This window comes from Nyctereutes procyonoides, unplaced genomic scaffold, assembly GCF_905146905.1.
Source record: "Nyctereutes procyonoides isolate TBG_1078 unplaced genomic scaffold, NYPRO_anot_genome, whole genome shotgun sequence".
In the NCBI taxonomy this organism is placed as follows: domain Eukaryota; kingdom Metazoa; phylum Chordata; class Mammalia; order Carnivora; family Canidae; genus Nyctereutes; species Nyctereutes procyonoides.
This window is the reverse complement of record NW_026575146.1, coordinates 2645630-2655110: the sequence shown is the minus strand read 5'-3', so window position 1 is coordinate 2655110 and position 9481 is coordinate 2645630. Positions and strand designations below refer to the sequence as shown.

At 40.2% G+C, this 9481-nt stretch overlaps 1 pseudogene; it reads right to left on the bottom strand.

The window, feature by feature from the left end:
- Positions 1-6376: 6376 nt before the first annotated feature.
- Positions 6377-7824, bottom strand: LOC129499771 (aurora kinase A-like; annotated as a pseudogene).
- Positions 7825-9481: the final 1657 nt, after the last annotated feature.

The window sequence follows — 9481 nt, the reverse complement described above, 5'->3', positions numbered from 1 at the left end:
TGGTCTGTATTATTCCCATCAGAGATGTATAAGGAGCCAGTGCTTCCCGAGGTTGGAGTCCTCTCTGTTTCCCTCCCTACACTTCCTCTGCTTTGTTTCCACTTGTTTTGGTAGCCTTTTGATTTATTTTTATCTGGCATTTGTGTTCCTGTTCTGTTCTCCTTGTAATGATGATGTGATTTCTAAGAAAACAAGAGGGAAAATAATGATCCTTACAATCACTGTTTGGTGACTTTTAACAAAAGCATCAAGATCAAGGAAGGAGTTTTTATCTAAAATACTTCTTGGGTCCCCTGGGTGGCTCAGTCGGTTAAGCATCGCGCTCTTGATTTTGGCTCAATTCATGATCTCAGGGTGGTGAGATTGAGCCCCATGTCGGGCTGCCCACTCCATGGGGAGTGTGCTTGAGGATTCTCTCTCTCTGCCCCTCTCTAGCTTTCACACAGGATCTCTCTCACTCTCTCTCAAATAAATCTTTTAAAACAATAGTTCTTAATTATAATAAAATGGAATTCTGTGAGGGAAAAGCATCTTGTTTCAAAGTACTCAAACAAGCAAAAAGCCTTTTAAAGTTAGAGTAGAAAATAAATAAATAAATAAATAAATAAATAAATAAATAAATAAATAAATAAATAAATAAATAAAGATAGACTAGAGAAAAGCTGCAGGGAATAAATTTCTGGATGGGAGACAAGATCCCACCAAAGTGGGTCTCCCACTGATATTTGCTCTTCCACCAGACCTCAGGAGAGCACATTATCTCCCCTTAAAATTCTGCTTCTAATTCTCCTTCCCTCTTGTCAAATTAGAACATTAAAAAAGTATTTCCTCCAAAGGAGTAAATGGTGTCTCATCAACTGAGACTAATGTCCATGGAAGGATAAACCCGAGGGGGGCCATCCTAAGAACGCTTCCTATGAGTGATAACAAGAAGAAAGAGGAGGCCACAGAATGTGGGCTCTCTGTGCTGTGCCAGTGATTCAGCACAAGGTAACTAGACTCATTCAGCCTATCAGGACAGATAGGTTAGTGAAGAGTAGGCTGACAGTTCAAGTCCTCCAAAGTTGTGCCCTGGACATTTTTCAAAGACCTTTGATGAATTCACACCAGGTATAGACTGATGAAGGTGACATATCATCCGTACAAGGACACCTGCCTGTATTTTCAATGGAAGTTGGGGGATCTGAAGGCTGGCCAGGCTGAAATGAAATCTCATTCTGGGAACACATACAGTCCTCTGCAATCCCACAGCCCAGTAGTTCAATAGTGATTATTTCCATTTTTAACCAGACCTTGCTGTGTTCCTTTTTAAGGTTGCAGAGCCCAACAATATATAAAATGATTGATCAGTCAAGCGATAAAACAGTTTGCATGTCAACAAACCAATATTCTATCTTGCTTCCTTTAACACACTTGAGATAAAAATTCCTCCCATGGGAATTTTAATTTAAAAATGAAAAGACCCATACATAAATTAAATGTACTCAAAAGCCCCCCAAAACATAAAACACCATGATTTTCAAAGTGCAATTTCCTAGTCCTATAGTAGTTAATGTCTACCAAAAATAATTTTAAAAAGACAAATCCGGTGATACAAACAAACTTTATTAACACTTCATGAAGCAGACAGTCTCCATTCCTAAAGTTCCAGAGAATTACAAAATGGGCAGGAGGCAAGAAACTTTTTCTGGATAAAGAATAAGGGATGAGGAAGAGAAAAAAAGAGAATGAATGAAGAACAAGGAGGCAAGTATGGAGCCAGAGCTGGTGTGGTTTATTTTTTTATTTTATTTATTTATTTATTTATTTTTACTTTTTTTTTGGTGTGGTGTTTGAGGATTGGCTGACTGGACATAGTGTGTTTCTGGTCAAGTGGAACAGCAAGAGGGATGCCAAAGTTACTTAAACTTCAGTTTGCTGATGTGGCACTGGGGCAAGAGTGGCTCCACCTTGGGACTAGAAAGTTATTTCAACAGGAGGCAAGACTGAAATGAGGTTTCAAGGTAAACAAACAAGACACGGGATTTCCATAAGAGGCAACAGTATGTGCAAAAAGACAAAACCCTGAGTGGAATGTGTTTTGGGGGAATTTATAAGTTTTTTTCTTTTTTCTTTCCCCTTTGCTGAACTTAAAGTGCAAAACTGGGAAAAGAGGTTGGCAGGCTAGGTAGTGGCAAGATCATGAGAAGATGGGTCAGACAATAAGACATGAGTTAGATAAAGGATCTAATAGAATCAGCAGGAGGAGAGTTGGTGAGTTGGTTGACTATGTCAAGGATGAGGGCCATGTCTCATTAGTCTCTATATCCCTGAAACTGAGCATGGCTTCTAGAATATAGATGCTCAATAAATATGTATTGAGATGTAGATTCTATCCCTGCTCTATTAAGCAATTCATTTAATAACTACATACTTTTAGCTTCTTCTTGTGAAAATGTGAGGACGGACTGTGTGTGTCCTCAAGATCAAAGGAGTGAAAAAGTGTGAGAACACTTCATAAACTAAAAGGAAAGAAACCAACACGTTATTTTTTTATGAGCTGGGGTCAGAATTGTTTGCAGAAGGCAAAAGAACTGGAGATTGTCTGCAGAAAATATGAGGAGAATGCCTTCGTGTTTTTCTTATTTACATGCAATTCTCAAAGGCTTTCCTCTCTTTTTGGAAAGCATTTTTTAAAAATCTCTGGGGTAGACAGAGGACAAGTGGTAGACAGGACAAGAATCCTTTGTCCTGAGCTGTACAGTTAGTGTCCTTCTGAAAAGGATTCTTCCCACACAGGAGGTGATCCAGCACATTGTGGCAGGTGCTGTGGATGTTCCGTCTCTCCCTTCCCAATACTCACTGCTCCCAAATACACCCACGGCTTCTTGCTGCCAACTTCTAACTTTCAGCTCAAGGGTTTTGTCTGGCTACAAAAGGGTGCTCAGTTTGGTTGAAACTCAGGCTCAAAGTTCCTTAGTGCTAATACTGCCTCTCTGGCAGTTTCCCTCAACCAGCGATGGAGTAGATTTTGGTGGATGGGCACCTTAGCTTCCTCACTTTTTGGAAAGGAGAACTCTGTACCATGGTTTTTACAAAGTAGCTCAGAAGTTTCCTGAGGAACAGAGTTCCTACAGTCTCTGCTCATTACACATGGTATGTGTATTGACTTCCTTCCATCCCTGTTTTCTTTTCCCATGCTTTTGTCACTGCTTCCTAGCATCCTCTGGCAAAGAAACGTCTGTACCCAAATCCTTGCCTCTGGCTCTGCCTCCAGAAAACCCAGTGTAACATAACCCACCCTCCACAAAGTACCTCTTATGTTTTAATATATAATGTATTAATACATTGTGTAATTAATTATTGTGTAATTGCATTACAATTATAAATAAGTATAAAAGATAAAATAAACATATACAAAATAAAACATATCAACTAATTAACATAGTATAAAACTAAGTTCCTATTGACTCCTGCACAAATAGACATTTTTCAGATTCATAAAGATCCTTTAGTGCAAAGTTGTTTTACCAAAAGAGCCAATGTGCATCACACCCTACTCCAGGTGCTCTCCATCATAGGAAATTATTTCAAGAGCATCCCTCCTCTCCACTTCCAGGGGGGCCACTGGGCATTAGGTCAATGTGCTGCTCCCTGGGAGGGTGTGGGCTGGTGGCGGCCAGGCTCCTATCTTCATGAGGATGCCAGTCCTGCAGACTCAAGCATGAGATTTATCACGAATGACACAGGTACTTACACCCTCAGCACCGGAACCTCAATCTGTCTCTTTCCTGGAGTTTCCTTTCAGTCACTGGAAAGCAAAGTACTGGTTCCTTGTCTTTCTCATTCTCCTGGCTTTGAAATGGCTGATTAAATGAAGAGAGACTGTCTTTTATCAACATTCTGACAGCCATGTCAGAATTGTTCCTCAAACCTTATTACTGTTTGATTTCTAGCTTCTTCCCCAATATTGTTTTCCACATTTCAGAGAATAAATTAGATACAATTTTCACTGTGGCTTGAATATACTCTGCGATGTCAGAGCTAAAGCTTGCCTCCTTACTGGGAAAGCAGGCCCCAGAGAAATGAAAGACAACCACAGAAATAATTTACCACAGAACTATGGCCAAGGGAGGAAAAATGCCATCGAGGGGATATTAGAACTTCAAAAAATGGTGCTCATTTCAGCAAAGGGAATTAATTCTTTCGTGCACATGAAATCTCTCAAGTTATAATAATGGGTGATTATTAATAACGAATAAGCTCTAAGAGGTAGGTTGAGAGGGAAAATAGATGCAAACTTGGGCTGACCCCATGTATGTCTCCTGGTCATTACAGCCACTTTCCCCATCAGCCCTGATGGCAGAGTAATTCGCACTGACTGGGAAGCAGTGGAAGTGATTGCATCACCTGCTGTGTGACAGTCCAGGCATTTGGGGTGAGAGTGCACTTGCTTTGTGTAAAGACCACTGGCAGCCTTTCAGAAATCCTAGCTCAATTTGAAAATGGGCATGGGAACAATATCAATGTAGGTCAAACCAATTCAATAACTGACCCTGGGTGAAGAAATTAAGAAGGGAACCCATTTTGGCAACAGAACATTTTCAAATTAGAGGGTTGACTTTCTCATGGCAGCCTCATTTGGGGTTCTTTTCCATTTGTGAATCATTTATTTTACTGTATGTTTCTGCATGATTAATATAGTCCTAGTAAATTGTCCACCAGGCATTTTACTTGTCATATATTCATTCATTCATTCTATAAATATTTATTGAGGGCATACTAGGCTCAAGGCACTATCTAAAATTTACCTAATAGAGAAAATTATTGAGGACATGGACTTTGTCAAATATAAGGTCATGGTAAGCACTGGGCTAAGTGATGAATAGCAGAACCCAATAAGCTTAGTATATACCACATACACTTGTGCTCTCTCTCTCTCTCTCTCACACACACACACACACACACACACTTGCAGAATCCTGCACATTCAAGGTCAACATTTAAGTAGCAAAATAGTAGAAAAACACTTCGGTGACTTCTGGGAGCTAAGAGGTCTGAGGGGCAGGCTAGCCTGATTCTGCCAGTGGATTTCCATTTACTTCAGAACATAAATTCACCTCTCCCCACCTCAATTTCCTAAGAAGGTGGAAACTTTGTTACTTTTACCACTTTATCCTCAGCTCCTAGAATAAGATGGTAGCACTGGAAGAGATCAATAAACATCTCTTGAATAAATAGATAAAACAGTTTGATTTCAAATGGCTGGGGTCTGGGCTAGGCCACAGATGAACTGGAAAGACTTATTAACTGTCTCTGGCCTATGGCCTTCACTAAAAGTAGGCTTAGTGACCTCTGTTACCCTTCCCTTTATTCCCAGAAGCAAATCAAAGAGGTATCTTGTCACTCTGCAGTTAAGGATTCATGAGCCCAAGGAAAAGAAAAGGCAAGGGGAGATATTTGCCCAAGCGCCTTGCACAGAGCTGGTCCAAATGTTGTGTGTAGGGAGGATAGAGTGGGGTTGGTGTGGGGAACTGGTTTTGGTGGTGATAGAAAAAATATCAGTTCAGGTCAGTCTAAGTTGTTTCTTAGGATGTCAAAGGAATAAAGAAGCACTGAGTCAAAATATCCAGTGACATCTCTTCTGATTCCTTTGTGCCAACTTAAGTGTTATTTTCTCTGTGATTTTATTGCATTTTGTATGAACCTCTTTCGTTGCCAATATTGTAGTTGATTGTAAACATTTGTTTGCATACTTCCCTTAAGGTTACATGTTCACAGGGACTAAAATGCTTAGCACACAGCAGGTGCTTAATACATGTTTGTTGGTAAAATATACTACCTTTGCTCTTATGAACATTCGTAAATATGTTACTTCATCTCTACATTAACATTTAAAAGTTTAGTTTTATATTTGATAACCTTTCCTGCCAATGAATTTATTTATTTATTTATTTATTTATTTATTTATTTATTTATTTATTTTTAGAAGTCTTTATAAAAATCTTTATTTTAACATTTAAAAGAAAGAATCACATGTTCATCCTGACAGCTTTACCAGATTTGGCCACCCAATAAGTTACACACACATGTAGGTACTTGGAAGGTTATTGCACGCCTCTTTCACTGATGGAGTCAAGGCGAGGTAGCCACTCTCCCTGCAGTAAGACCCAGAGTGGGTCCTCCACAAGGAGGCCTGACTCGAAACAGGCTGTGGGGAGGTCCAGGTGAACCTCACTTCCAAATTGTGAAACTACTGACACTTCCACAATTCCTGTGGATACTTTCACTCCAGAGCATACTATTCACTTAAGTAGACTCGAGTGGGGAGGCTGAGGTGCCACCTGTGCAGTAGGCCTTTGTCTGTAGTGCCCTCCGTCATGGACAGGCCTGCCTCTCAGATTTCTCCCCCTGCACAATCCTTAAGCCTGCTAGTTGAGTCTTTGCTTTTTTGGCTACTTGATGGTTTTGAGGAGTTAGCCGTGATCCATGGGTGTTCAAGTACATCTCTGAGAGCTGGCCTTTGGCTGGGATTATGTTTCAATAGTCTTGAAATGAGATCCCTGGCTCCCTTTGGCAGGAAGTCAGGGAATGTGAATTCAACCCGTGATATTCATTTGTAGGTCTCTTGGTATATGCTTGCCTCAAAAGGAGGCTTCCCAACTAGAAATTCATAACAAAGAACCCCAAGGCTCCAGAGATCCACCTTCTCATCATGCATTTGGCCTTCAATCATCTCTGGGGGCCATGCAGGGTGGTTCTCCTGGAGGATGGAGCATGTACTGACCACCCAAAATCTTAAGCTCTCCAGCTGATCCAAGGAGTAGGTTCTCTGGCTTAATGTCTCTGTGAATGACTCTCTTTGAGTGACAACAGTAAGACAGGGCATCTGCCAACTCTGTGATATAAGTAGCAGTTCTCTGCTCATCAAACTTTTTTTTTTAAAGATTTTATTTATTTATTCATGAGAGATACACACACAGAGAGAGAGAGAGAGAGAGAGAGAGAGAAGCAGAGACAGGCAGAGGGAGAAGCAGGTTCCATGCAGGGAGCCTGACGTGGGACTGGAACCTGAGTCTCCAGGATCACGCCCTGGGCCAAAGGCAGGCGCTAAACCACTGAGCCACCCGGGCTGCCCCTGCTCATCAAACTTTGACAGTTTCTGAAGTTCTCTGTAGACAGCTCCAAGAGGTGCATATTCTAGAATTAGGTAAACTCTGGTAGCATCATGGAAATAACCATACAGCCAAAGAATATTTGGATGCCTAAGGTGGGACTGTATTTCTACTTCTCTTCTCAGCTGATGCTCAGCTCCTGCTTTCTCCAGTTGAGCTTTAAATAATACTTTAATAGCCAAGATAAACTTGCTTTGTTTTTCCCTTGCCAAGTAAACATTACCAAACTTTCCTTTACCCAGTGGACGACCAATTTCAAAATCTTCCAAAGCCCATTGCCTTTTTTTTTGATTCTTCATTTTTTCTGTTTTGTTGCCAGTTCCTTTTCAGAATTATTTCCAGGGGCTGATGATGAGGGTTGCTCACTCTTTTGGGTATTATTCAGTGACCTAGAGACAGGACGAGGGACACCAGTTGCCTGCAATTGCTTCTGCTTCAGATTCTGAGCCGGTTTATGGCTGGAGATGAGCTTTTGGGTTTGTGGAGGAACTCTCTGGGAAGAATTTGAAGGACAAAAGACCCACTGGGCCTGGCCACTATTTGCAGATGACGGATTCTGTGAAGGAACTTGCTGAGTCACCAGAACATGTTTTGGACCATCACCAAGTGCAATTGCAATCTTAACAGGCCCTGCAATGCAGTTTTCTTTAGATTTGTCCACGATGCCCATCAGCTGCCTCCGACCCAAGCCCTGCCAATGAATTTAATGCAACTTTTTTCACAAAGCAAGATAGGTATGGTATGTCCTCTGAGATATTTCTCAACTCACTCCTTCTTCCATTGAAATGACTGATTACTTCCCCTATACCTCTCAATAGTTGGTTCTTCAGGTCACCCACAAGACACACATCATGACTTAAAAACCCAAATACTGACTTACCACGAATGTAACTTGGATTTTTTTTTCTGTTGCAACAATACTGTATTTGCAATAAATAAAGTCAGAAGGAAAGAAAATGTTGTTTTCATTACAGAGAGTGTTTCCCCCACAGTCAGGAAGTGGTTATCAAGCTGGTTCATCAAGAATTGTCATTGAGCAAAATGAATTGTAGGCGAGGAAACAAATCTGTAAAGCATAGCACAATTGGCCGTCTGCCAGTTACTACAGAAATAGCCTCTTTGTACAGTACTTCAACTTATCTAAAATAAGTTTTATTTAAATGAATCTTAATACATTACAGGGCATTGTAGGCACGGAAGGGAGCACCAAATCAACTTGTTTGTTAATTTATTTGGCAGCAGGCACTATTACTAGCTAACGATCAGTTCCAATGTCATAAGATTTGATGCATTCTGTCCAAGTGTGATTTCCTAGACAGAAATTCTACCTGTTGAAGGTCATGCACCTGGATGAGAAAGCAGAGCAGAGGCTCTGCTTCCCTGCCAAAGGGTTAGGTCTCCTAACTCTGCCTACTTTACTTTAGGTCACCAGGGATTCTCTAACCTAATTTTCTACCCGAGTTCTCTGGACTAGTTCACTTGGTAACTACCAACTCCCCTGTCCTGTCTTCACTCCCTGTGTCACAGAGAATGGCTCAAATACATGTTCTCTTTTATGAGCAGGGACCTCTGCAGAAGAAGTCAGAGAGTCTTTGGTCTTAGGACTTTGAACTTGACTAAAATGACAATAAACGAGCTATCTTTAAGGCTAGGCATTGCCAGATGACCACTTCTTTACTTTATATATGCAAGTCATTTTAGACCCAGAATGAAGGCCTAATTTTACCATTTATTCATCAGTTTCATTTAAACAGCCAAATGTTCCAAATCTTAGATTTTTAAAAAATCTCATGCGAGGCAGAAGCAATATTATTTATTGTAAAAATTATATTCCATTTATCATTAGATTTTTTTACTAGTAAAGAAATATTAAAATATTGGCAAACTATTCTATTCATTCAACAAATCTGTCTTGAAGACTTATCATGAGCTAGGCTGCATGCTGGATTCTTTAAATGCAAAGACTGTGCCCTAAAAAGAACTCACAATCTATTAGAGGCAGTATAAGCCAGAAAATATGTTATGGAGTAATAACTACTGTGGTAGAGTAAAGATGAGAACACTGAGAAGGGACCTTAAATAAGTTTCTCCTGAGTTTCTATCTTGTGACATGGTCTCCTGAATATTTTACATATATTATCTCACTGTTGAAAGACCTCACATCATTAAGGAATAACAGCTATTTTCAAAGCAGTTCAGGCCTTAAGAAAAATATTTCCATGCACTCATATAGAATATGCATAAGCAATTTAGAATTAGGTGATCCATGTAAGAATATATACTTATTCTTTGTCCAAATGAAGAATAGAGTAAATGGGTAGGTAGAG